This window comes from Heptranchias perlo, chromosome 40, assembly GCF_035084215.1.
Source record: "Heptranchias perlo isolate sHepPer1 chromosome 40, sHepPer1.hap1, whole genome shotgun sequence".
Taxonomy (NCBI): domain Eukaryota; kingdom Metazoa; phylum Chordata; class Chondrichthyes; order Hexanchiformes; family Hexanchidae; genus Heptranchias; species Heptranchias perlo.
Window position 1 is genome coordinate 10,055,529 of NC_090364.1, and position 27,297 is coordinate 10,082,825.

At 45.7% G+C, this 27,297-nt stretch overlaps 1 long non-coding RNA gene across 2 annotated transcripts in view; it reads right to left on the reverse strand.

The window, feature by feature from the left end:
- LOC137305373 (uncharacterized) overlaps positions 1 to 25,951 on the reverse strand; it is a 65,215-nt gene extending 39,264 nt beyond the window's left edge. For both annotated transcript variants that reach the window (XR_010958705.1, XR_010958706.1), the window contains exons 1-2: positions 25,827 to 25,951; positions 13,040 to 14,999 (exon numbers count right to left, since the gene is read on the reverse strand). This is a non-coding gene — a long non-coding RNA (uncharacterized lncRNA). The remainder of the gene's footprint in view (positions 1 to 13,039; positions 15,000 to 25,826) is intronic.
- Positions 25,952 to 27,297: the final 1,346 nt, after the last annotated feature.

Below are 27,297 nucleotides of genomic sequence, written 5' to 3' on the forward strand. Positions count from 1 at the left end.
TTGTTGGTCGCTCCCATTCGACCCTCTCCCGATCACCTCCTCCCCTCCCTATCGTCTCTTCCCTCCCGATTGCCCCCTCCTTCCTGATCCCTTCCCCACCAATCTCCCCCTCCCTCCCGATTGCCCCTTCCTCCTGCTTCCCTCTTGATCATCTCCCTCCCTCCGATCCCTTCCCCCCAAATCTCCCTCCCGATTGCCCCTCCCTCCCAATTGTCCCCCTCCCTCCCGATTGCTACCCCCCCCCAATCTCAACCCTCCCTCCCGATCGTTCCCCTCCCTCCCGATCGCAACCCACCCAATCTCCCCCTCCCTCCTGATCGTCCCCATACCTCCATTTGTCCCGCTCTCTCTTGATTGCCCTCCTCCCCCCAATTGCTTCCCCCTTTACCATTTGCCTTCCCGCTCCTCCCCACTTTCCAGGGCGTACCCAAGGGCTACTGTCAATGACACAGTGGCCTAAAATCCAATGCTGGCGAGCTGGGGAGATGCCTGGGGATGCCCAGCAGCATCCACAGCTCACCGGTCTCAGGCCCAAGGCTTTATATCGGGTGTTCACTGGGCATAACCCCTTCGGCATAGGGATCGTGCCCTGCGCCCAGTCTGCCTAGGCCAGAAAGTCTGATGCTGTACAAGGAATGTTCACAAGATTGCAAAACAATTACACACTTAAGTGATGTTCTGCTACGTTAAAGATGTTATATAAATGTAGGCTGTTGTACATATCCACCCCCCCATCATATCAACCCTTGAGCGATGCTAAGGTTTTTGTCTCCACTCCCTCACCTAGAAGGCCATTTCAAGTGTTGATCGCTCTTTGCATGAGGGTCTTCATCCTTACATGTGTCCTAAATTTCCTTTCAGCAGTTTTAAACTATGCCCCCTTGTTCCAGTATCCTTCCACACCTTGATATAGTGTTCCACCTATCTTTACTATCTCGTATACTTCCATAATATTCCACCCTCTATGAAGGCTGATGAGGCCCAGTTTATCCAGTCTTTCCTCATAACTTGACTCTTTGACACCAGGAACCAGCTTCCTGGCTCTTCATAGAATCACAGAATGATACAGCACAGAAGGAGGCCATTCGGACCATCCTGCCTGTACCGGCTCTTTGAAAGAGCTATCCAATTAGTCCCACTCCCCCCTGCTCTTTCCCCATAACCCTGCAAATTTTTCCCCTTCAAGTATTTATCTAATTCCCTTTTGAAAGTTACTATTGAATCTGCTTCCACCACCCTGGCAGTCCAATTCATAACACCTTCATTGCACTGCCTCTACGTTTCGAATTCCTCGCAAGTCCTGGTGATGAAAACCAAACACTTGAGGCCCTGAAGCAATGAGAGCTACAGGCCATGTATGGAAACAACCATTTTGAAAATTACTATCTAACTTTATTTAAAATGGCCTCCAGGTTTATCTCACTTGAATCTCCCAGGAAAAATTGAGACAGCAATTGTGATTGACCAAAAATACTGTCCGACTCTGTGGCAGTACCATCGGTTACAAAATGCACTGAGGGTTAAAAATATGGAACATTATTCAGGAGGTTCCTCAAAGAACCTACCAGGCTTGTATAAGTAGGCCTGAACAAAACAGGGAGGAGATTTCCTCTCTGCGCTAACAAAATTGCAGATCCCTTTTTAAAGAATGGGTTTACGATTTCATCCACACACCGGGTCCACTCATTTGTGCCCATGTTTTTATTTTAAGGCAGCGATTGAGAATTGGATCTTGTGCGGTCAAATTTTCTGTTGCCAATAGCAACAGCTGGTTGCTGCCAAAACAAGATGGCCACCCTTGCCTCAAAACGTGCGTAGACGCACTCAGTTGCCCCACTGGATGGAATACTGTAGGTCGCATTATTGGAATGAGCTACTCTTCCCTCACATGTGGATGCCTGTGTCCGAATTGCTTTACAGTGCTGTAACTAACGGTAACAGCCCACTTCAGCCCTGTTGAGGCGAATCAGACGCTGACAGACTGGACATTCCAACCCACCGGTTTGGGCCTAGTAATGCGTTTGTTTCTCCCCCCATTTGTTACCCTGTGTGTGCCTTCCGCAACCGCCGGCAAAGATACAGCAACAGAGCGCAATGCCTCGAGAACGCTCACCTCGAAAGCAGCCAAGAGCGGGCAGACAGGAGTGCTCCGGTGTGTTGTGCCGATACAGTGCAGCCTTGAGTGCGAGCAGGGCAAACCCCACAGCAAAGGAGATCAGGCATGCTGTGACAGAAGCCCTTCTCGAAGCATCTCCGCAGTATAAATAGGCTGTTAAATTTGCACAGGAAAACCTTACACAGAACAATTACACTGTCACGTCGAGTGACAGATCCCAAGACTTACAACTAAAATTGCTCTGCCTCTGACTGGAAACTTCAAGAACTTTCTCCCCCTGTGAGGGAAGAGTAACTCATTCCAATACCAGGTCTAATGTGATCTACAGTATTCCACCCAGTGGAGCAACTGAGCGCGTCTACGCACGTTTTGAGGTAAGGGCGGCCATCTTATTTTGGCAGCGACCAGCAGTTACTATTGGGAGAAAGAACTTCTGGACCCAGAAGGAAAGTGCAAAACAAATTCTCAAACTTTTGGAGTCTCTTCTGGCCCCGAGCCACTTTCCCCGCTTGGTTGGTCTGGCGGGAAATGCACTGCCGCTTCCCGCTCAGGCTGCCGAGTTAAACTTGCGGTCAGACCTAATCGGGAGCCTGACGTCCACTCGTTAAAAATGCTTATGTCGCAAATGGCTTCCCAAAATAGTCTGCTCCTGTAAGCGTGAGACGCAGAGCCACTAAATAGAGTGTCCTCGACATCGGCTCAGTCGAACGGGTTAAAATTGCGATCGGTCAGTTGGCTACAGGCAGCTCCAGGGCAGGTAAGACCCTTGGCGACTTTAACTACCCAGCCGGGAAGGAAGGGTTAAAATCGCTCCCTTTAAACCTCTCGGACTGCTTGCTCTTCACACCATTTCAAGTCACAACCGAGAGGCAGCAGGGAGAGCACAAAATGTTTATTTTTGTGCGAGTTCGAGCCAATTCCCTGTTTATCGCTTGAGTTAATCAGCACGCTAATAGATGCAGTGCCATCTACACAGAGGCAAGGATAGGGCTGTTTTAGCAGCAAGTCCTTTCAGTGCTGACATTACAAATGAAGCTTAACTGGTTCAATTTACAACAACGGCAAATAAGAACAGCTTTGCCTTGGCAAATTCATTCTGCCAAGACGCTCTCTCTCTCTCAAAGTACCTGCTCTTCACAGCCAGACAGTTATAATTCCTCTGCCTTGTTCAATTTTATTTTTAAAAACGCAGGTAGTTACATGTGACAGCCTCCCCCTGGAGACGGCTATTTTCACCTTCATCAGTCTTTCCTGTAGAATAACCTTGCCTTGAGTCTTAAGCAAGGATCTTTCATCAGTTCTGAGCCCAATATTGCCTCAGGGAGCCCCCCAGGTAACAATGCCACACAAGTTGCTCAGCGTGTGCTGTCTGCTGGGCTGCTTTAGAGCAGTTTTATATATAACAAGGGCTCTCGAAGGCTAACCCTCAACTGGACTGCGGTGGTTAGCGGGACTAAATTTCCATTTCAGAACCAGCTTGCTCAAAGTGGGGGCAGGGCCTCCTGTTTAAGGTACTTTCTCTGGATCGCTGCTAAAAAAGGGTATGTTTAGGCACACACATCTTTATTTTTATTCCCTCTCTGTCTGCCCTCTCAGGTGGACGTAAAAGCTCCCGTGAGACTATTTAAAGAAGAGCAAAGGAGTTCTCCCCGGTGTCCTGGACCAATATTTATCCTTCAACCAACAGCTAAAAGCAGATTATCTGGTCATTATCACATTTCTGTTTGTGGGATCTTGCTGTGCACAAATTGACTGCCGCGCTTCCAATATTACAACAGTGACTGCACTTCGAAAGTACTTCATTTGGGACGTATAAATGCAAATTCTTTCTTAAAGTAAAGACGAGAAAGGTTGCGACGGAGAGCTAGGTCAGAGGCTAAAGTTGAGTGAAAGGTCACTTGTCGGGTGACGAGCCCTTTCGAAGAACGTCCCGAGGCATGGTTCCTAGTTTTGATTGGTGAGAGCAGTAGGCTGACATACGCCATATAATGTTTATTAATTTCTGCCAGTGCACCAACTGCATAAGACACCGTGCTACTGTGAAATAGCTAATGAAAGAACAGTTCGAAAAAAACAATCCCTCTCAATGGGCAGGCTTCCCTCGCCACACAAGAGACAAACCGCACAGATGTTTCACTGTTGCTTTCGTCCCCTCCGAGACACCGTTTAGTGGCTCTGCCTCTCACGCTTATTGGAACAATCTACTTTGCCTTTTGTGACATGAAATTATGAATGCTCTCGTGATTTTTTTTTCAAGTGGGCATTAAATATTACAGCAGTTCCTTGCTATAAATATCACACTCAAAGACCAGAGTCCCCGATACCTCATATCATTATTCATTGCATGCTCATTAACGGAGAAACCACATAAACTGTCTTCTCTGTGAGACACCCTTTGTTATAATAATCTTTGATATGCCACTGTCTCTAATTTGGTATGCTCTGTTAATAGCACCATTATTAAAAGATAAATCATATAAAATAGTTTCTATAAAGTTGCACCTCACTCCTCTCATTATATAACCCGCCAACATTTTTTCCACTTTCCTCACTCCCCTTACAACAACAACAACTTGCATTTATATAGCGCCTTTAACGTAGTAAAACGTCCCAAGGTGCTTCACAGGAGCGATTTTCAAATAAAATTTGACACCGGGCCACATAAGGAGATATTAGGACTGGTGAAACAAAAGCTTGGTCAAAGAGGTATGTTTTAAGGAGCGTCTTAAAGGAGGAAAGAGAGATAGAGAGGCGGAGAGGTTCACGGAGGGAATTCCGGAGCTCAGGGCCTAGGCAGCTGAAGGCACGGACGCCAGTGATGGAGCGATTAAAATCGGGGATGCGCAAGAGGCAAGAATTGGAGGAGCGCAGAGACCTCGGAGGGTTGCAGGGCTGGGGGAGGTTACAGAGCTGGGGAGGGGCGGGGCCATGGAGAGATTTGAAAACAAGGATGATAATTTTAAAATCGAGGCATTCCTTGACCGGGAGCCAATGCAGGGGTGATGGGTGAACGGGACTTAGTGTGGGTTAGGATAGCAATGAATCCTAGAGTTTGGTCGAATGGAATCTCACCGTTCTTGGTGTGTGAGGCTGAGCCGTGAATTCTGGGTGACTATCTAAACCCCCAGAGGTCATCACAGCCCAGACGACACCTACACACGCTAACTTTCCAGGTGGGATAACAAGAATCACAATCAGGATCAGGGACCATGGTTGATTTTTAATCCTTTGTAGCCTGGGGGATACTGAGGCCAATTGGAGCGCTGGCTAAGATCGCCTAACACAGGTCAATGATTAAACTTGGGACCCATAGAATCACGTAGAAATTACAACATGGAAACAGGCTTTCCTACCCAACTAGCCTGTGTTGACACTTATGCTCCATGTGAGCAATAGTCCTAAATCCCATGTGCCCGCTCCCTATATTCCCCTTTCCTTCAACCACCTATCTAACCAATTCTCAAATGTTCAATCACTATCTCTGGTAGTGCATTCCACAGCCTCACAATCCTCTGTGTAAAGAGGTTTCCCTTGCTCTCTGTCTTAGTTCTTTTGCATTTAATTTAATTTCTATGTCCTCTCATTCTGGACCCCCTCAATCACTGAAAACAGTCTGTTTCTATCTACTCCGTCTCATCCCTTTATAATTTTGAACATCTCCATCAAATCTCCTCTGTTCTAACATAAACAGCCCCAATTTTTCAAGTCTTTCATTATGTTTATATTCCCTTACACCAGGCAGTGTCCTAGTGAATCTGGGATGTCCCCTCGCTATTGCTTCAATATCCTTCATATAGTGTGGAACCTAAAGCTGCACACAATACTCCAACTGTGGTCCTATTAAGGTTTTATATAGATTCACCATTACATCTTGACTCCAATTTTTATGACACCCCCAGTGTCCATTTGCCCCCCCTGAAACATGAGCCAGGGTTTGCGGGGGGGCACAGGGTGGGGGGAGGGCCATCCATTTCAGGGGGCGCTTGAGGTTTCTATTTATTTTCAGTTCCCGCAAACACCCCGCCATTTCCACACCCAGCAGAGAGCCTCTCGCCCCGATGCCAACTCACTGTTGACCCCAGGGAACCATAGTACCAGCTGAATGGAGAGCGGCACTAGGGAGATCCTGAAGGTTGGCGGTATAGCTCCCTTCCGACCAGAGCTGAGGAGTGGGAAGGATGGTGATTCGCATCATGGCCTATGGAGCTACTGGGTCATGTCACCATGCCAATGAGCTAGGCAACGTTTGTAGATATTATTTTATATTACTTTATATTGGAATTACTCCCCAACACATACCTAATTGTACTGGTAGTGCGACATATGTAGTAGCACACAGCAGCATGGTGGAGGACTGGGTATGCAGAAAAGGGTCAGATTTGGCTATGATGGTTTCCCACCCCCTCCTCGCTCCCAAACAACCCACCAATATTCTAATGAAGTGTCTACACCCAAAATGTGAAGCTACCTTTTCTCTTTACACGTGGTGATGGGTTTACTGGGCATTTGCTGCATTTTCGGTTTCACTTTAGACTCCCAGCGCTTTGCAGTCTCGTTCTTTAAACCAGCCCGACAACATTCATTATCTAGACAAAAACAGTGGAACGAGTGGGTTCTGTCACCTCCTGGAACTGTGCCTCAATATCAGTCACTACCCTCAGGTTGGGAAGGGTCATTAAACATCAAAGGGAAAGCTGAAGAAAGAAATAATATAAAGAATTCTGAGCGATAGCTTCCCTCCCCCGTTTATATTTTTGTTTAGAGTCCTGATGATATCACTGGGCAACTGTCTCGAAGCAGAGGCTGAGGCAATCAATGTGAGTGGGCAGAATTAACAGACGGTTGAAATGAAAAGACCCATGGGTTTCCAGTTAAAGAAAAACTTGCATTTATATAGCGCCTTTCACATCCTCATGATGTCCCAAAGCGCTTTACAGCCTACGAAGTGCTTTTTGAAGCGTAGTCACTGTTGTAATGTAAGAAACGCGGCAGCCAATTAGCGCACAGCAAGCTCCCACGAACAGCAATGGAATAAACGACCAGATAATCTGCTTTAGGTCTTGGTTGAGGGCTAAATGTTGGTCAGGACAACGGGGAGAACTCCCTTGTTCTTCGTCGAAATAGTGACCATGGGATCTTTAACATCCACCTGAGAGGGCAGACAAGGCCTCGGTTTTAACATCTCATTCGAAAGGCAGCACCTCCGACAGTGCAGCACTCCCTCAGTACTGCACTGGAGTGTCAGCCTAGATTATAGTCCCAAGTCTTTGGAGTGGGACTTGAACCTAGAAACCTTCTGATTCCAAGATGTGAGTGCTACCACTGAGCCAAAGTTGACACCATTTATGGCCATGGAGACCCATGCAGCTCCTTCAGCACTATAGATCTTTGGCCGACTAGGGAATCAGTGCTGACAGCCTACAATTCAATTCCCAAAACATTGGGGGGTGGCCTGATGTCCTAATGCAACTTTGGCGGAAGATTGGCAGAAAAGCGGTGAAACGGTATGGGTTTCTGCCGATCTTCTGCTGAAGTTAGAGCAGGCGATCAGGAAAGCTCCACAGAAATTCGATCCCCATAAATCAATGGCCTCGAAAATGATATCAAAGTTAATTCTACACATTGGGCACTAGTTCTATTCTTTCTTTGTAAACAATTGCTCAATAAATATTATACATCACACGACAACCAGTAACCTGCTGATGTCTGCACTGAGAACCATTGTCTGCAAAGAAATACAACAAATTGCAGGGTTATATGGAAAGACCAGGGGAGTGGGACTAATTGGATAGCTGTTTCAAAGAGCTGGCACAGGCATGATGGGCCGAATGGCCTCCTTCTGCACTGTATGAATCTATGTCCTATGGAGTTGCGCATATGATGAGTTATTTTTGCAGCAGGGTATATATTATATGATATATTTCATCTCCCACACCATTGATCCCGCACTAAATTAAGAACAAATATCGTCTTTGCAAGTGTCTCTTTCTCATTCTTTTCCACGGCCTCATTCTTTCGGTGGGGGTCATTTTATCTTTCATCGTCGGGCGTAATACAGGTGGGAGCAAACTATTCCACCAAGCCCTGCTGCACGCCAGACAAGATTCTGCCCTGCTCACCCTCCCCAGACAGCACCACCATATCCCGGACTATCGAACCATCTCAGTCTCTAATCAAGCTTGAGAACACGGCTGTTTTCGACAATTAAGTGTAATTTCAGTCATTTCTGCTAATCTATGCCTGACTAGCAGAAGGCCTGATTGGAGTGGGAATGAGTTGTTCAGTAAGTTACTTTAACTTCCTCTCACCAGCATTCTAATTAGTGCTCTCATAAAGAATGAGTGAAGTTCAGTGATTTTTTTTTCAGTGACAGTAATGCCCAGAACTCAAACTTTTAATTTCCCAGTTGGGATTGCAGGACTCGATTGCTTTCGGTGTTTTCAGCACTGCAGATCTATCTCTTTGACACTCACAAGGCAGTGTATGGAATCTAGGCATGAGGCAGTAATTGAATTAAAGCAATGTGTTGACGTTTTCGGCTCCAGTCATGAAGCTCGAGTGCTTTCGAATGTCTAGCAAGCTCTATTGTCTGCCGGCTATTTTCACTGCCCCGAATTCCCTCCGAGCCGCCGGCGTGAATTTGCCGGAAGTGTGCGGAATTCCCGATTCTTCGCCATGCTTGCAACGGTGCAGCGGGAATGGCTCCCAGGAAATTCCAGGCCTTCCCTTCCTCTCCTGACAGTGCTGACCCATTCTGGGGTAAATCATGGACATGGGCTACATTCAATAAGCGACTAATCTTTTTACTTGTGAGCCATTGTTGACAGACTATTTGACTTTATGATGCATCACAGTTAACATCCATGTTCTCATTTAATGTCCACACTTGCACACTTTCAAGCAGGTTTCACTGGATAGGGATTGGGGTCTGAAATGTAGGCTGACTTTTACAATCTATCCTCTCACAAGCAGTGGAGCAAATTGTAGCACCTTGAAAGTCCAGCGTTAGAAATGGCCATTGGTCCCTTAAATCTATCCAGAGTCCATACTCATGCCCAGGTATCAGCCGTGGCTCAGTTGATAGCACTCTGGCCTCAGAGGTAGAAAGTCTTAAGGTTCGAAAACCCACTACAGAGACTTGAGCACAGAATCTAAGCTTACTACTTCAGGGGAGTGCTGCACTGTCGGAGGTGGCCTTTTGGACAAGAAGTTAAACCGAGGTCCCGTCTGCCCTCTCAGGTGGGTGTAAAAGACCCCATGGCACTATTCAAAGAAGAACAGGGAAATTCTCCCCGGAGTCCTGGTCAATCCCTCAACCAACATTACTAAAGCAGGTTATCTGGTCATTATCTCATTGCTGTTTGTGGGAGCTTGCTGTGCGCAAATTGGCTGCTGCGTCTCCGACATTACAACAGTGACAACACCTCAAAAGTACTTCATTGGTCGTAAAGCACTTTGGGACTTCCTGAGGTCAGGAAAGGCGCTATATAAATGCAAGTTCTTGCTTTAATGTTGATCTCCCATGGTTAGTCAGAGGATACGGTGACTCCATTGCCTCTCTTCGATGTCTTCATGTTGCTGTTTCTCTCTATCGCTCCTCTTCTGCTTCTGCCTGTCTCTCTATAATCCTGTTTTTCTCCCCTTAACTCTTCTTTTTGCTTCTCTCTCTGACTTCTTTCTTTTTATTGCGGTCAGCTGGGAGATGGTGGGTCGTATGGCGGAGGAAAGCAGTCACCAATGGCTGCAGGCTACATCTGGGGTTGAGGTTGCATAGAAATGGTAAGCCTCAGCATTCCCTGCCCATTCCATGCCCATTCCATGCCCATTCCCTGCCCATTCCCTGCCCATTCCATGCCCATTCCATGCCCATTCCATGCCCATTCCATGCCCATTCCATGCCCATTCCCTGCCCATTCCATGCCCATTCCATGCCCATTCCCTCCCCCACCACTCATGCTTCTCCACATTCGCTTGCTCCCATCACGTCCTCTACCCCTTCACTGGTCCAACTACCCATTCATTTTCCCACCATTACCCCCACTCCCATCACTACCCTGTTCTAGGTTTTATCTCAAGAGGTACAGAATATAAAAGTGAATCTATATAAAACCCTTAATAAGACCTGAGTACTGCGTGCAGTATTGGGCGCCACATTATAGGAAGGATATAGAGGCTTTAGAGTGGGTACAATGCAGATTCTCGAGGATTCTGTCTGGTATACAGAAATACGAAGACTTGAAAAATTGGCTTTTCTCATTAGGGAAAAAAGCAGATTATGGAGTGATGTGATAGAAAGTGTGTAGAATTATGAGAGGACGGGATCGGGTCGATAGAAAAAGGCTGTTCCCAGTAGGTGAGGTGTCAAGAATGAGGGGCCATGGATTCAAGATTGAATGTAAGAGATTTAGAACAGAGGGCAGGAGAAATTTCTCCACACAGAGATTTCTGAGGCTGTGGAATCCACTTCCAGGGTTAGAGGTTGAGGAGAAACTATGCCAATATTCAATATTGGATTTTTTTTTTATTCGTTCATGGGATGTGGGCGTCACTGGCGAGGCCGGCATTTATTGCCCATCCCTAATTGCCCTGGAGAAGGTGGCGGTGAGCCGCCTTCTTGAACTGCTGCAGTCCGTGTGGTGAAGGTTCTCCCACAGTGCTGTTAGGAAGGGAATTCCAGGATTTTGACCCAGCGACGATGAAGGAACGGCCGATATATTTCCAAGCCGGGATGGTGTGTGACTTGGAGGGGAACGTGCAGGTGGTGTTGTTCCCATGTGCCTGCTGCTTTTGTCCTTCTAGGTGGTAGAGGTCGCGGGTTTGGGAGGTGCTGTCGAAGAAGCCTTGGCGAGTTGCTGCAGTGCATCCTGTGGATGGTGCACACTGCAGCCACAGTGTGCCGGTGGTGAAGGGAGTGAATGTTTAGGGTGGTGGATGGGGTGCCAATCAAGCGGGCTGCTTTGTCCTGGATGGTGTTGAGCTTCTTGAGTGTTGTTGGAGCTGCACTCATCCAGGCAAGTGGAGAATATTCCATCACACTCCTGACTTGTGCCTTGTAGATGGTGGAAAGGCTTTGGGGAGTCAGGAGGTGAGTCACTCGCCACAGAATACCCAGCCTCTGACCTGCTCTTGTAGCCACAGTATTTATATGGCTGGTCCAGTTAAGTTTCTGGATTTACCGAATCCAATATCGGCCACAGAGAGATCAGAGATTGAGGTAATTGACACTGGACTTTGAATGGATAAGGATTCTATTAGGGAGAGGTTAGACAGACTGGGACTTTTTTCCCTGGAGAGTAGGAGGTTAAGGGGTGATCTTATAGAAGTCTATAAAATAATGAGGGGCATAGATAAGGTAGATAGTCAAAATCTTTTCCCAAAGGTAGGGGAGTCTATAACGAGGGGGCATAGATTTAAGGTGAGAGGGGAGAGATACAAAAGGGTCCAGAGGGGCAATTTTTTCACTCAAAGGGTGGTGAGTGTCTGGAACGAGCTGCCAGAGGCAGTAGTAGAGGCGGGTACAATTTTGTCTTTTAAAAAGCATTTGGACAGTTACATGGGTAAGATGGGTATAGAGGGATATGGGCCTAGTGCAGGAAATTGGGACTAGCTTAGTGGTATAAACTGGGCGACATGGACATGTTGGGCCGAAGGGCCTGTTTCCATGTTGTAACTTCTATGATTCTATGAAACAGGATGGGTAAATGTGATTAGAACTAACTGCTCGTGTTGAGGGTAAACACTGACATGAACTGGTTGGGCCGAATGGCCTTTTTCCATGTTGTAACGTTTTTATGTATTTCCTATGTGTTAAAGAAGTCAGTGGAAAAGATAACCGGGCGCGGTGTAAAATGGGCTGTCGATTCGATGTCAGTCTGTTTTGCGTTACAGGCATAGGCTGATTTCACCCTAAAGATTTTTTTAAATATCAGGAGTCGATCTCCCGAGTTTTATACATGGGGGTGCCAAAGCAGAGTTAGAAGGCAGAGAATAATTGGACCAATGTCTCCTTATACACCCCACCCATAAAGATGCCGCAGTGTCGCCACAAGTAGGAAGCCATCTTTACAATGTAAGAATTTTGCTTGGGCAATTCAAATTATAAATGTGAACATAGAAATTTAGAAGGGAAATATAAAAATAAGGACAGAGTGTAACTGAAATTTCTAATGTCCCAAATAAGGAATTAAGCAAATACAAAATTTAAAAATACATATTTTTCAAGAACATGGTTACATTTATCCATTAAATTGTCTTTGTATCTTTTAACACCTTAACTAGATTTTTACTTAAAGGCCTCAGCCTCTCCCAATAGCCCGGGCTAATATTTTCATTCAAAGGTGTGACTGTCAGCTGAATTTGAATTTCCAGTCCCTCCACTGGCAGGAGGGTGTAATTGCAGTGTTACAAGTTTACATAGGCAGTTTCCATTATAAATGTGGACATAGGAGTTTATAATGGAAAAAAGTGACAGGAAGTCTGTGCAGATGTAAGATATTTAACATATTAAATAATTCAAATAAAATATAAATTTAGAATGGGTACTGCGTGCCCTGATCCAATAATCCACCAAGCTCCAATCCTGCTTCACCGCAAGATTACAATTGGTCTTGACTTTCCATGTGCAATGCCACAGTAGGTCAACTAGTGATATGTTTAAAGTCTCACGTATAGTGTGCACTTTCTGCAAGTCCCACATTTACTTCCTGTTAGACAGAAGTGTTAATTTTGTATTTTTGGGGGGAAATTTGCAGGACTATGGGGAAGGAGCAGGAGAGTGGGACTAATTGGATGGCTCTTTCAAAGAGCCGGCACAGGCACGATGGGCCGAATGGCCTCCTTCTGTGCTGTATCGTTCTAAGATTCTATAAACACTTTCTCTGACGACACCCCTGTTGTTACAAAATAACATATCCTCCAACTCACCGTGAGCAATGCCACTAGACATCTGCGAATGTAGGTGTACCTCTACCAGCTGGCTTGCCATGATTTGCTGCGGAGTTAAGCTCCCTGTGTTGAACTGCTGAGAAGGCAGCAACAAGAAAAGACCACTTGGCCCATCGAGCTCGTTGTTTCCACTGGTCCTGTTCAATCCTCCATCATGGATTCCATCCAACCCATTTCATCTCCTAAGGAAAGTAAACAAGCAAAACATCAGGATATCTTTCCAAAATGACATCCTCTAATATTTTCCATCATTCATTGTTTGTTTCTCTTGGCATGACATTTCCATATTCCAGCATCTCAGGGCTCATCATGTCCCACGCAGAATGCAATAGCTGGATCTGTACTTATCTTTATAACTCTCAGTCCCATTCGTAATTTAGGTCATGGGTTGAAGCCCACTCCAGGGACTCGAGCACATAATCTAAACTGACACATCAGTGCAGCATTGAGGGAGTGATGCATTCCCAGAGATGTGCGTCTTTTGGACGTGACATTAAACCGACATCATATTGAATGGCGGAGCAGGCTCGAAGGGCCGAATGGTTCTATTTTTAAATTGAGGCCTCCTCTGCCTCTTGAATTGTCTTTGTATCTTCTAACACCTTAATTAAATTTTTACTTAAAGGCCTCAGCCTCTCCCAACAGCCTGGGCTAATATTTTCACCCACAGGTGTGACAGTGAGCTGAATTTGAGTATCCAGTGTAAACAACAGCCAGCAAAAACAGATTAACTATTTATCTCATGGCTGATTTTGGCACCTTGCTGGGCGCAAATTGGCTGCCGTGTTTGCCTACATAGTAACAGTAGTCATACTTCAAAGTCTTTCATTGGCTGTGAAGCATTCTGAGGATATGAAAGGTGCTTTAGAAATGCAAGCTTTTTTCTTTTCGTGAATAAATATTCATCCATCTTTCCTTTAACGTTTTAATTGACACCATAGTGCCAGTTTTAACAAGCAGTCTACTCCATAGATCCACCACAGCTTTAGAGGGTCTGAACAGTCCTTCTGGTCTTCATTCTTCACTGCTTCAAATTTTATTCATTTTATACTTGCTGATTGAACACTATTAATCCTCAAAATACTTATGTGTTTCTGCATTCAGCCACTGAAGCATAGAATTGAAAAGCAGGGAAGTTATGTTAAACTTGATTTGCGCCTTGGTTAGACCACACTTGGGGCACTGTGCTCACTTCTGGTCTCCATATTACAAAAAGGATATAGAGGCTCTAGAGAAGGTACAAAAAAGATTTACAAGGATGATGCCAGAACTGAGAGGTTATAGCTATCAGGAAAGATTGAACGGGCTGGGGCTCTTTTCTCTAGAAAAGAGAAGGCTGAGGGATGACCTACTAGAGGTCTTTAAAATTATAAAGGGGTTTGATAGGGTAGATGTAGTTTCCACTTGTGGGGGGAGGCTATAAATATAAGATAGTCACTAATAAATCCCTTAAAGAATTCAGGAGAAACTTCTTCACCCAGAGAGTGGTGAGAATGTGGAACTTGCTACCACATGGAGGAGTTGAGGCGAATAGCATAGATGCATTTAAGAGGAAGCCAGATAAGCGCATGAGGGAGAAAGGAATAGAAGGTTATCCTGATAGGGTGAGATGAAGTAAGGTGGGAGGAGGCTCGTGAGGAGCATAAGCACCGGCATAGACCAGTTGGGCCGAATGGCCCGTTTCTGTGCTGTAAATTCTGCAAACAGAACCCGGATCCAGATATTTCCGGCTTCATTTGGATTCTGCTTGACTGCTTTTCAAACTTGAACCGGTTCCGCTGGCTCTAGGTGCTTTCTGTCACGCCCCATTTACGTTACGATGGATATTGAGGCAACTGCAGCAAACGGGAAAACAATTAATGCACGTTGCGGTTGCCGTAATGTTGCGATTTGGTTTTTGGGCTTCCGGTCTGGATCCTCCCTGGTACTGGATGAAGATCTGCAAAGCAAAAAAAATGAATCAAATGCCTGTTCAGGCTGGCTGAGAGCGCTTTGCCTGGGCCAGAACAAAATGGCTGCCAGGCCTCATATGTTGGCCCTAATCTCCAATATCTGGGCAAGCCCCTGAAAACCATCTCCTGAGGTGTTTGTTGGTTGGTGTGATGGTACTAATAACACCTCATTTACCTTACAATATTAAGATCAAATTTAGGGTTCCTATTGTAACATAAAAAGGGTAATAGTATGTGGTATGTTAACCCAGTGATAAGTGAAAATTCTCTTTTTCTGTTGGCTCTAAAGGGCCCTAAACTGAATGAGTTTGGCAGCCTCAATCCAGTTCCTAATGGGCATGGGCTTACAACACAACACTGCCCCCAATCGGGCACAAATCGTGAGTTCTGCACAGCGTCCTGGCCAATATTTATCCCTCAACCACCATCACTAAAACAGATTATCTGGTTGTAATTACACTGGTGTTTTCGGGACCTTGCTGTTGCAAATTGGCTGCTGTGAGACCTAAATTTTCACAGTGACTATACTTCAGAAGTTTTTAATTGGCTGTAAGGCGTTTTGGGACGTTGTGAAATGCACTATATAAATATAAGTCTTTCCTTCTTTTCTTTCTTTGCCATTTTCAGAAACCTTGAATTCCAGATGCCTGCAGCCAGAGTTCACCTCCTCCTTAAGATGTGCAGGCTGCCTTTAAATGGCGTCAGGAATTGTCCCGCCCCCCCCGCGAGGCGAGCTGCCAATCAACAGCGCGAATAGTGCTGGCAGCTTGCCAATTCCATTCAAAGGAGGCACAAGGCCGAATTTGGGGCCTTACTTGTGGCCACATGATCGGGCGAGGCTTATGAGCGCACCAACTAATTCTGCACCCGAAAACGGGCCTAAACCAATTTCTCTTCCTCTGTGTGGAGAATTTCCAGGCATTTGGACCTTATGTTTGCGTTTCACTGTGCTCTGTTATCCTACTGTCCTGACTCAACTTGAGGCAATGTTACAGGTTTGCCTTTTCCACACCCCTCACTGTCTTAAGGCCACTTCTCCGTTGCCTCCCTTCAAGGCCAAGTGCTCCAAAGTAAAAGCCACGTAGCCAGCTCTTAGCCCATTCTCCTTCAGCTTCTCCGCACTGAATAACTCTCAGCTTTAGTAACGGCAATGAATAAACGATACAGGAAAGCAGGAGTCAGCACCGTCAGCCTCCTGGACTAAATGACAGCCATCTGGCGCTCAGGGAAGTAAGTCCAGGTATCGGTGTTCTATAAGCCATCCTGTATTACTTTTGGGTTTTTACAACACTTGTGCATTTAGACTGCATATTCAGTTGACACAGTGTAGATCCCCATTGAGACTATTATTGTCTAACGAGGCCAGGGAGCTGTATCACCTCAAAATCTGATTAGAATTCACAAGCAAACACCAGCATAAGTGCACGTAGGCCGAACTCCACCTGGAACCTGCAGAGAGGACGTGAAGTAAAGACAAAGCTCTAGAGGTACAAGGCAGGGCAGTCAGCATTGGAAAATAGAAAAGACAGGTTAATCGACGGAGGATTCAGTTTGGAATAACAGGCCCACCCAGGGGGATCATTGCTTCATAGTTCTGTGGAAAAGTATGTTCCGAAGCATTTAACTTGTCTTTTCTCATTTGAGATGGATCTGCTGTGTATTTCCACAGCACTTTATGTTTTTATTTCAGATTTCCAGTTTTTTTGGCTATCTCTGCTCCTGGATAGGGGGTTGCCAACCCTCCTGGATTGTCCTGGACTCTCCAGGAATTAAAGATTAATCTCCAGGATACTGCTGCGAGCAACACCCAGGAGAAAAATCATAGGGGCGTTAAAAAAAAATTGTGTTTTTAAAAAACATTTCTTTGAACACTTTTGTTTACTAGTCATAAAAATATTGGACGTGGGAAAAGAGGCTGTTTGACTTTCCAATTGGCCATGGGAAGGCGGTGCATCATAAGTATGGACATGTTGGGCGGCCAATGGCGGGAGTGTGGGGGGCGGAGCAATTGGAGGCAGGAGGTCATGTGATGAAACCTCCAGGAATATGTCCAACCAGAGTTGGTTCCTTTCGGACCTTCTTGCGGAGATGTTGTCTGGCTGCAGACAGTCTCTGCTGGAAGGAAGAATGAAGAGAGGCAATATAATGGTACAATTTTAAAGGGGGTACAGGGATAGAGAGACCTGGGGGTTCACATGCACAAATCTTTGAAGGTAGCAGGACAAGTTGAGAAGGTTGTTAAAAAAACATACAGGATGCTGGACTTTATAAGTAGAGGCATAGGACAGGTAGGGAGCTACAGGTAGATCTCTTGGACAAAACGAGCCTCTCCACCTCTCTCTCCTCCTTTAAGACGCTCCTTAAAACCTACCTCTTTGACCAAACTTTTGGTCGCCTGTCCTAATATCTCCTTATGTGGCTCGGGGTCAAATTTTGTTTGATAACGCTCCTGTGAAGCGCCTTGGGACGTTTTACTGGGTTAAAGGTGCTATATAAATGCAAGTTGTTGTGATTGAATGAAATCTTTGTTGTCAATGTCAACCAACACCATGAAGTAACACTCCTTTAAATTGAATCATCAAGCTCGTGCCAAATATAAGGGGTAAGCTGCATGCTGCAGAGATGTACTCTATAAACCTCTATATAAAGCCACTTGATGAAGCAAATCTATGATATGTGACATGGTTGATTAATATGTCACACATATCTGACTTTACTGTGGGTGGGCCCATAAAATATGCTCACTAACTGAATGGTGTGGGTGGACAGCGCTAACCAGCTGGTTTAAAATGGCCTTATTTATACCCATTAACTCAAATGTGGAAGACGTAATGGATGTTATGAAGCGACAAAGCTGGCAGCTTATTAGACAAGGTTAATGAAACTTTCTGCACCAGCAAAAGTATAAAGATGCATCTCAGGAGAGCTTGAAAGAACGTACTTTAAGGAGAAGGGGGGTGGTTGCGTATGCTGTGACTTAGCACAGTGATCTTTCACCTTTGAGACGTGGGTTTAAATCCAGCCCAGACTGATGGGGTTGTGGACATCTAACTCCTGCCTGTATGGGTTCTCCGTGAAATGAGCTTGGCCAATCTCAATCCAGTTGCTCACGGGCCTGGGGGCAACAGAGAGGCCACATGATGTGAGAATCGGAGGAATGCCGTAACCAATGCAGCAGAGGATGCTCTTCATTAGGTTGGGATGGAGGGACATTGCTGGGCCAAAGTAGGCACAGCTTTGCTTTGCATCTAACAGTGTTATTATACCTGATCTAGGAGTGCTTGATATGCAATGCCCAAAAGTGGGGAAAGTATTACATACCACATCCATCATCCTTAATAAGGACAAAACTCACAGGACGAAGAAACATTATGAAAAGAACTGGTTGGTTTAGTTGGTTAGATGCTGGCATGGACCTCCCACTGCTGCATTTATCATTATTTACGCCCATAAAATTGAGGTAACAACTTTGAATTTCTACTCCAGAATCTTGTGGAATCGGTGGGAAGTTACTGCAATGAGTTAAGAATTAGTTCCATTCCATGGTAGGCAGAAAGTTGATATTGATCTGTGAACCTACTTGGAGGCCGATTACCAGTGGTGTCCCACGGGCAGGAATCAGTGTTAAGGCCACATTTTTTTTTACTATTCTTATAAATGACCTAGATAAAGGTGCTGGGGGAATGGACCGCAAGTTTGCAGGCCATATGAAAAATTTTGAGAGCGTTAGGACTGTGAAGGAGAACAAAAATATTTGCAAGCAGATTTAGATGTGCTGAGGAATGGGCCACACTCTGGAAAATAGCATTCAACCTAAATATGTTCATGCATTTGAGCAGGAGCAACACCAAGTACAGTTACACTTTACATGGAACATGACAGAAATCGATTGAGAGAGAAAAGGATCTTGGTGTTCTGGTGCATAATTCTCTAAAGGTCCATGACTAATGTCGAGACGCTGTAGCCAAAGCAAACAGGGTATTGGGTTATATTAATAGGACTATTCAGTGTCAACAAAGTGTATCATTTTGTCCTTGTTCAAGACTGCATTTACAATATTGCATCTGGTTTTAGTCCCTTCATATCGTGGGTGATGTAAAGGCGATGGGAATAGATTCAGAGAAGGGCCTCATGAATGATTTCCAGTTTAAAAAATATTAATTACTCAGAGACGCTTAAATCTATTCACTTTAGAGCTGCGTAGGCTTAGAGATGATTTTATTGGAGTATATAAAATAAAAGTCTAGACTGTGATTCGATTAATAGATTATTTCAATTGGGCAAGACCAGGGATCAAGCGTCTAAGTTCTGCAGGGGTACAGCTAGGTTAAATAGAATCATAGAAAGATTACAGCACGGAAGGCCCATCGAGTCCGCGCCGGCTCGATGCAAGAGCAATCCAATTAGTCCCGCTCTGCCACCCTATCCCCGCGGCCCTGCAAATTTTTACTTTCAAGTACATGTTAATGTTAGCTCTTCTTATCCTAGGGACAATGGGACCTTTGGAATAAGTAGCTGGCACGTGGGGTGAGTGCTGACTCTCTGCATACCTTCAAAAGAAAGCTGGATTGGTCGGAGATCATAGAATCATAGAATCATAGAAGTTTACAACATGGAAACAGGCCCTTCGGCCCAACATGTCCATGTCGCCCAGTTTATACCACTAAGCTAGTCCCAATTGCCTGCACTTGGCCCATATCCCTCTATACCCATCTTACCCATGTAACTGTCCAAATGCTTTTTAAAAGACAAAATTGTACCCGCCTCTACTACTGCCTCTGGCAGCTCGTTCCAGACACTCACCACCCTTTGAGTGAAAAAATTGCCCCTCTGGACCCTTTTGTATCTCTCCCCTCTCACCTTAAATCTATGCCCCCTCATTATAGACTCCCCTACCTTTGGGAAAAGATTTTGACTATCGACCTTATCTATGCACCTCATTATTTTATAGACTTCTATAAGATCACCCCGAAACCTCCTACTCTCCAGGGAAAAAAGTCTCAGCCTATCCAACCTCTCCCTATAAGTCAAACCATCAAGTCCCGGTAGCATCCTAGTAAATCTTTTCTGCACTCTTTCTAGTTTAATAATATCCTTTCTATAATAGGGTGACCAGAACTGTACACAGTATTCCAAGTGTGGCCTTACCAATGTCCTGTACAACTTCAACAAGACATCCCAACTCCTGTATTCAATGTTCTGACCAATGAAACCAAGCATGCTGAATGCCTTCTTCACCACCCTATCCACCTGTGACTCCACTTTCAAGGAGCTATGAACCTGTACTCCTAGATCTCTTTGTTCTATAACTCTCCCCAACGCCCTACCATTAACGGAGTAGGTCCTGGCCCGATTCGATCTACCAAAATGCATCACCTCACATTTATCTAAATTAAACTCCATCTGCCATTCGTCGGCCCACTGGCCCAATTTATCAAGATCCCGTTGCAATCCTAGATAACCTTCTTCACTGTCCACAATGCCACATGTCTTGTGAACGCAAGGTGAAGTATCAGTTAATACAAGCATGGTCAATGTGGTCTCCTGGAATAGTTTCGATCGCCTAAGGGGGCCGGAGAGGAATTTTCCAGATTTTTTTCCCTAATTGGTCTTGGGTTTTTAATCAGGTGTTTTGCCTCTCCCAGGAGATCACAGGGCTGCTGGTGGGTCGGGGGTTTGTCTAATCATTGATGTGACTGTTCAGGGTGGGCTAGATGGTCCAGATGGTCTTTTTTGCATGTTTGTAAGAGGAAGATTAGTGGAGGGACACCAGGCAGGGCGGGCTACACCTGAGGTGCTTGTGACCCATCTGCCAGCACCCTGACTGCATCTACGGGCAAAAGCGCAAATACCTCATTTTGGCAGAGGATTAGTACATGAGAAGCCTCCAAGTCTCAACGTAGCTTGTGAGAGGAGGCCCGATAGCACAGGTGTGAAATGTGAAGGCCTGACATACAAATGGTTTGTCGGAAGCACCCTAACAGGCCGTGTTTTCAGTGGCTCTACATAAAAGCGGGCATGCCAGGCAGAGTCAGTGACAGTGATGGACAGCCACAGCCTCCAATCTGCCTCCATCTCCTTACAGGCTTGCTGGCAATGCTGACCTATGGAGATGGCGCCCTGCAGTGGCTAAAAGGACCACCTTCCTCACAACTACCTCATGCAGGACCACCTCAACTTCAGTAGCCATCAGATGGGGTCCTGGGCTGCTCCGTTACTTGGGTCCAGACTGATGCTAACACAATGGGTTTTCTTTCCCTTCATTTCTGCCTGTCACTCTCGCCCTCTCTCCACTTTCAGTCTTGGCAAAGACATTAAGATGTCTTTTTGAAAGAAAGAACGGCTTGCATTTAAACAGTTCCTTCCACGGCCTCAAGATGTCCCAAAGAGCTTTACCGCCAATTAATTACTTTTTGTTTTGGAAGTGTAGTCACTCTTGTAATGTAGGAAACGCAGCAGCCAAGTTGCACACAGCAAGATCCCACAAACAGCAATGAGATACTGACCAGATAATCTGTTTTAGTGATGTTGGTTGAGAGCTAAATATTGGCCAGAACACCAGGGGAGAACTCCTTCCGAAGGCTGCAAGAATTGCCTTAACTCTATTGTTTGTACTTGCTGCTGTTCATTTGCTCTTCGAGATATTTGTCTGGCAATTTATAACCTCAGCCATGATCTGACAGAATGTTTATTCTATTGCTTTCTAACGTTGAGCAAACCAGGTGGCAGCACCATGATATATTCAGTAAGTCGACAAGCATTCTCTATTCAAACCTGGGCTTACTTCATTTACCTAGATATTGGGCAAGTAAAGGGTTATAGGGAGTGAAGGATTGCTTACAGGAGAGAGTTTGTGATGATGAACCCGAGGGAAATATTTATCATAAACACCCGAAAAAGGTAACAGGTCCAATGAATTAGTCGCACAATTGCTGTTTAAATATTTAAGCCGCTGATACGTCGAGACTCTGTAATGTTGCTGTGAATGAAACCAAGAAGGAAACATAATTAAATGACACCCTACAGCGTGATTGTGTATAAAACAAATTTGTTCGGAAAAGTTAGCACAACCTAGTATGTAATAAGGTCAGTGCGCTGCCTAGTTTATTTTGTTTAAAAAAAATGAAATCAGAAGCTTGTGCTGCGTTCCAATTTCCCCCGAGGTCACTGTTGCTTGGAGAGACCGTGTGAGGGAGCGAATTTATTCTGTGCAGAAGAGAATGTTATGAGAAAATTATTTAATTTAGTCCAGTAGGCCGAGGAGGTATAGGTACATGGAGTCATTTCTGCCCGCTGTGTAACAAAGATGCAAGTTAAGTTGCAGCTCAGTAATTCTAACTCATAAGAACATAAGAAATCGGAGCAGGAGTAGGCCATACGGCCCCTCGAGCCTGCTCCGCCATTCAATAAGATCATGGATGATCTTCGACCTCAACTCCACTTTCCCACCTGATCTCCATATCCCTTGATTCCCCTAGAGTCCAAAAATCTATCAATCTCAGCCTTGAATATACTCAACGACTGAGCATCCACAGCCCTCTGGGGTAGAGAATTCCAAAGATTCACCACCCACTGAGTGAAGAAATTCCTCCTCATCTCAGTCTTGAATGGCCGACCCCTTATCCTGCGACTATGCCCCCTAGTTCTAGACTCCCTACCTAAGACTCCCTGGACTTCAACTCCCTACCTAACAGCACTGTTGGAGCACCTTCACCACACGAACCGCAAAGGTTCAAGAAGAAGGCTCACCACCATCACCAAGGGCAACTAGGGATGGACAATAAATGCCGGCCTTACAGGCCCATATCCCGCCAATGAATTTTTTAAAGACACAGTGGTGTGCCAGGCCTCATTTGAAGAATTTCTCAATTTTAAACCAGGTGGGATTGAAGCCTTAGTTTTAGCTCTGCCCAAGTCGACAAACACTTTCTTTCTCTCCTCTCCTCTTGAGGAACGTGCAACTTCCTCTTGCTGCCTCACCTCCCCCCAACTATTACTGCCAGCATTATATGGCAGCTTAGGTTAACAGTAGCCCTCTCAGCTTCGAGTCAGAAGGCTATGGGTTCGATTGTGTCTCCAGCACATAATTTAGGCTGACACTTCACCGCAGCACTGCGTTGCCGGAGGTGCCCTCTTTTGGATGATATCTTAAACCCATCCATTCAGGTGGACGTAAAAGATCTCATGGTTCTGCCAGTGTCCTGACCAACCTTCAACCCTCAGACAACACTGCCAAAACAGATTAATTGGTCATTCATCTCATTGTGCTGTGCACAAATTGATTGGCACAATTGCCTACAAATCAACAGGACTACACTTGACGCTTGTTAGCTAAGCAGCTCTTTGGGACACCCTGATTATATAAATGCAATTTCTTTCAAATTGGAAACTTGCTGTGTGAAGAATTGAAGGATAAGGATCTCAATGCCAACTTGCATTCTTCTAAATCGAGTTACATCGAGCACAGAAACGGGTCATTCAGTCCAACTGGTCTATGCATGTGTTTATCCTCCACACGAGCCTCCTCCCTCCCACATGAGCCTCCTCCCTCCCACACGAGCCTCCTCCCTCCCACACGAGCCTCCTCCCTCCCACACGAGCCTCCTCCCTCCCACACGAGCCTCCTCCCTCCCACACGAGCCTCCTCCCTCCCACACGAGCCTCCTCCCTCCCACACGAGCCTCCTCCCTCCCACACGAGCCTCCTCCCTCCCACACGAGCCTCCTCCCTCCCACACGAGCCTCCTCCCTCCCACACGAGCCTCCTCCCTCCCTTTTAGGTTTCAGCCTTGGCTCAGTGGTTGCACAATTGCCTCCGAGTAGCTTACGCAAACTCCAAGTGATCCAGAACTTTGCTGCTCACATACTAAGTTGGAGTCACCCAGTGCCCCTGCCCTGCACTGGCTCCCTGGCCCCCATTGCATTAATTTAAGCCTGACGCATCAGTCTTGGCTCAGTGGTAGCACTCTCACCTCTGAGTCAAAAGGTCATGGCTTCGGGGAATACCCACTCCAGGTGCTTGAGCACATAATCTAGGCTGCCACTTCAGTGCAGTACTGAGGGAGTGCTGTATTATCAGAAGTGCCGTCTTTGGATGAGACGTTAAACTGAGGCCCAATCTACCCTAACAGGTGGACATAGAAGATCCCATTGCACTATTTGAAGAAGAGCTAGGTGTTTTAGCCAATATTTAGCCTTCAACTAACATCACTAAAAGCGATTATCTAGTCATTCATCTCATTCCTTGTTTGTGGGATCTTGCTGTGCGCAAATTGGCTGCTGTGTTTCTTTGCGTTACAACAAACAGTGACTACACTTCAAAAGTATTTCATTGGCAGTGAAGCACTTTGGGACATCCTGAGGATGTAAAAGGTGCTATTTAAATGCATGTTCTTTACCAGTATATAGCTCAACATGTCAGAGCACCAATGCACTGTCATCCTGCTTGTAACACATCGGCTTTGTAAGCTTGAAATCAATTGAAGTCTACACATGAGCTGTAGGAAGTGAGGAGTCTGAGTTGACTGCGATCAGCTGTTGCTCTAGGCTGCTTCACTCATCGTGATCATGTGACGAGTTGCTGTACTCCCATCATCTGCCGCCAACCTATCTTGAATAACACATCCGTTTCCTGGTCTACTTCTCCTGTAGACTGGATCCGAGGCAAGTATCATCCAAGGGCCTTGGGTGGATTCATATTTTCCCCTTACATTACATTTTTTCTCACCCCAGGCCCCAAGAGTGCAGTGTAACACTGGTTGAGTTTGACTGAACCGAATTGGGCAGGACTACTTCCAAGGGTTTGACTTACCTCCATCCCAGCCACGGTGAAAAAGGAGCCAGCACGAAACATTTGCGTTTCCTTCTGCTGCCTCCTTTACCAGAATGTTGTTGCATTCTGATTGAAAAAGAAACGGTCGGAAAGAAAAGCAGCTATCAGTACAAATTGGATTCCGAATGCTCACCCAATGTGCTAACATAGAGCTCCATCATCACTACCAAACTGTGCTGCAAGAAGCTTGTGCTGCCACTTCACATTGCCACACAGATTCACTACTGCATCTGCAGGCAAGTTCAACAGGGGTAGAGGGACAGGAGTAGGCCGTTCAGCCCCTCGAGCCCGTTCCGCCATTCAATTAGATCTTGGCTGCTCTGTATCTTAACTCCATCTACCCGCCTTGGTTCCATATACACAAACTGAGTTCAGCTTCCTTTCCGTCGGTAAAAGAACCGGAGGTGAGATGAGGAGACATTTTTTTTTTTTACGCAGCGAGTTGTTATGATCTGGAACGCGCTGCCTGAAAGGGCGGTGGAAGCAGATTCAATAGTAACTTTCAAAAGGGAATTGAATAAATACTCAAAAGGGAGAAAATTGCAGGACTGTGGGGAAAGAGCAGGGGGGGCGGAGTGGAACTAACTGGATAGGTCTTTCAAAGAGCCGGCACAGGCACGATGGGTCGAATGGCCTCCTTCTGTGCAGTAAGATTCTATGATTCTAACTCTATTTTGTCGAGCTCTAGACTTTCTCTGCATCCTTTTGACATTTCTATTAATCATTTCTCCCTGTTCCAAATAGTACATCATTATGAATTTAATATCTACCCTCTCCACAACCAGTGCACTGTGCCTCATTATACATCATCTACAGCAACTCATCGAGGTTACTTCAAAGGCACCGCCCTCCCTTGCGACCAAGAGCAACAAGAGCAGCGATGACATGGGAACAGCATCATTTCCAGGTCACGCACCTTCCTGACTTGGACATATATCGGCCGTTCCTTCATCTCGTGGGGTCAAAATCCTGGAACTCCCTACCTGACAGCAATGTGGGGAGAACCTTCACCACACGGACTGCAGCGGTTCAAGCAGAAGGCCCACCACCACCTTCTCAAGGGCAACCAGGGATGGGCAATAAATGCCGGCCTTGCCAACGATGCGCACATCCTGAGAACAAATAAAATGAAAGTCTTTAAACCGTCCTCGTCGCCCTGCTGATAACATACATATCTATATTATATTTATAGTCTTATGCCTGAGTGGACTTCCTGTCAATCTTTCCATTATAAATTCCTTTGACCACATTTAGAATGGACATTTCCCATGTCACTCTGTAATTACACCCTCTTGCCAATGATAGCAAGTTTACATAGGCAATTTTCATGATAAATATGGACATATTTATAAAAATAAGAACAGAATGCATGACTTTAATGGAGACTGAATTATGTCTGGTCCGATTCTTCCCCACTCTCTAACCCCCCTTCACCTGAAGACCACACATGACCCTTTGTGCAGCACCACAGGACTTTGACTAGTGGGTCGCAAAATGATCACACTCACTGATGGCTGGGAGTGAGTTACAAGGCAATAATTGAATTGGGCAAACTTGATATGCATGTAAGAGGAAGGCTCATTAAAAGCAGGGATTGTGGTGGATTCAGTGGGTTAATCCACCGCGTGCTACAATATATAGAAAGGCTCCAGATTCCCTTGGCCAGTGCTCAGTTAGCTGGCCTCAGCTCGGTCAATACAATTAGCTTCAGTGGCCCTAGGCTAGAGAGAGTAAATCAATCGGCCACTGATCCAGCGACCCCTCCCCTCCACGCTTGGAGTACTGCGCATATTATGGTCTCCATATTATAAAAAGGATATAGAGGCACTGACGAAGGTGCAAAGATTTACAAGGATGATACCAGAATTGGGAGGTTATAACTATAGGCTGGGGCTCTTTTCTCTAGAAAAGAGAAAGCTGAGGGGTGATCTAATGGAGGTCTTTAAGATTATGAAAGTATTTGATAGAGTAGACGAAGAGAAGATGTTTGCACTTGTGGGGAGACCAAAACTAGAGGGCATAAGTGTAAGATAGTCACTAATAAATCCAATAGGGAATTCAGGAGAAACTTCTTTACCCAGAGAGTGGTTAGAATGTGGAACTTGCTACCACATGGAGTGGTTGAGGCGAATAGCATTGATGCATTAAAGGGGAAGCTAGATAAACACATGAGGGAGAAAGGAAGAGAAGGTTATGCTAATAGGGTTAGACGAAGAGGGATGGGAGGAGGCTCGTGTGGAGCATAAACACCGGCACAGACCTATTGGGCCGAATGGCCTGTTTCTGTGCTGTAAATTTTATGCCATTTGTAACTCTATGTAAGAAGTACGGACGTGTGGCTGTCGGGTGAGGACAGGATTGGGTGACTAGTTGTGATGCCCCCAACGCACATACCCCCCCAACCGAACCCCAACCCATGACCAAATAACTTAGTGAGACTCACTATTTAGACTC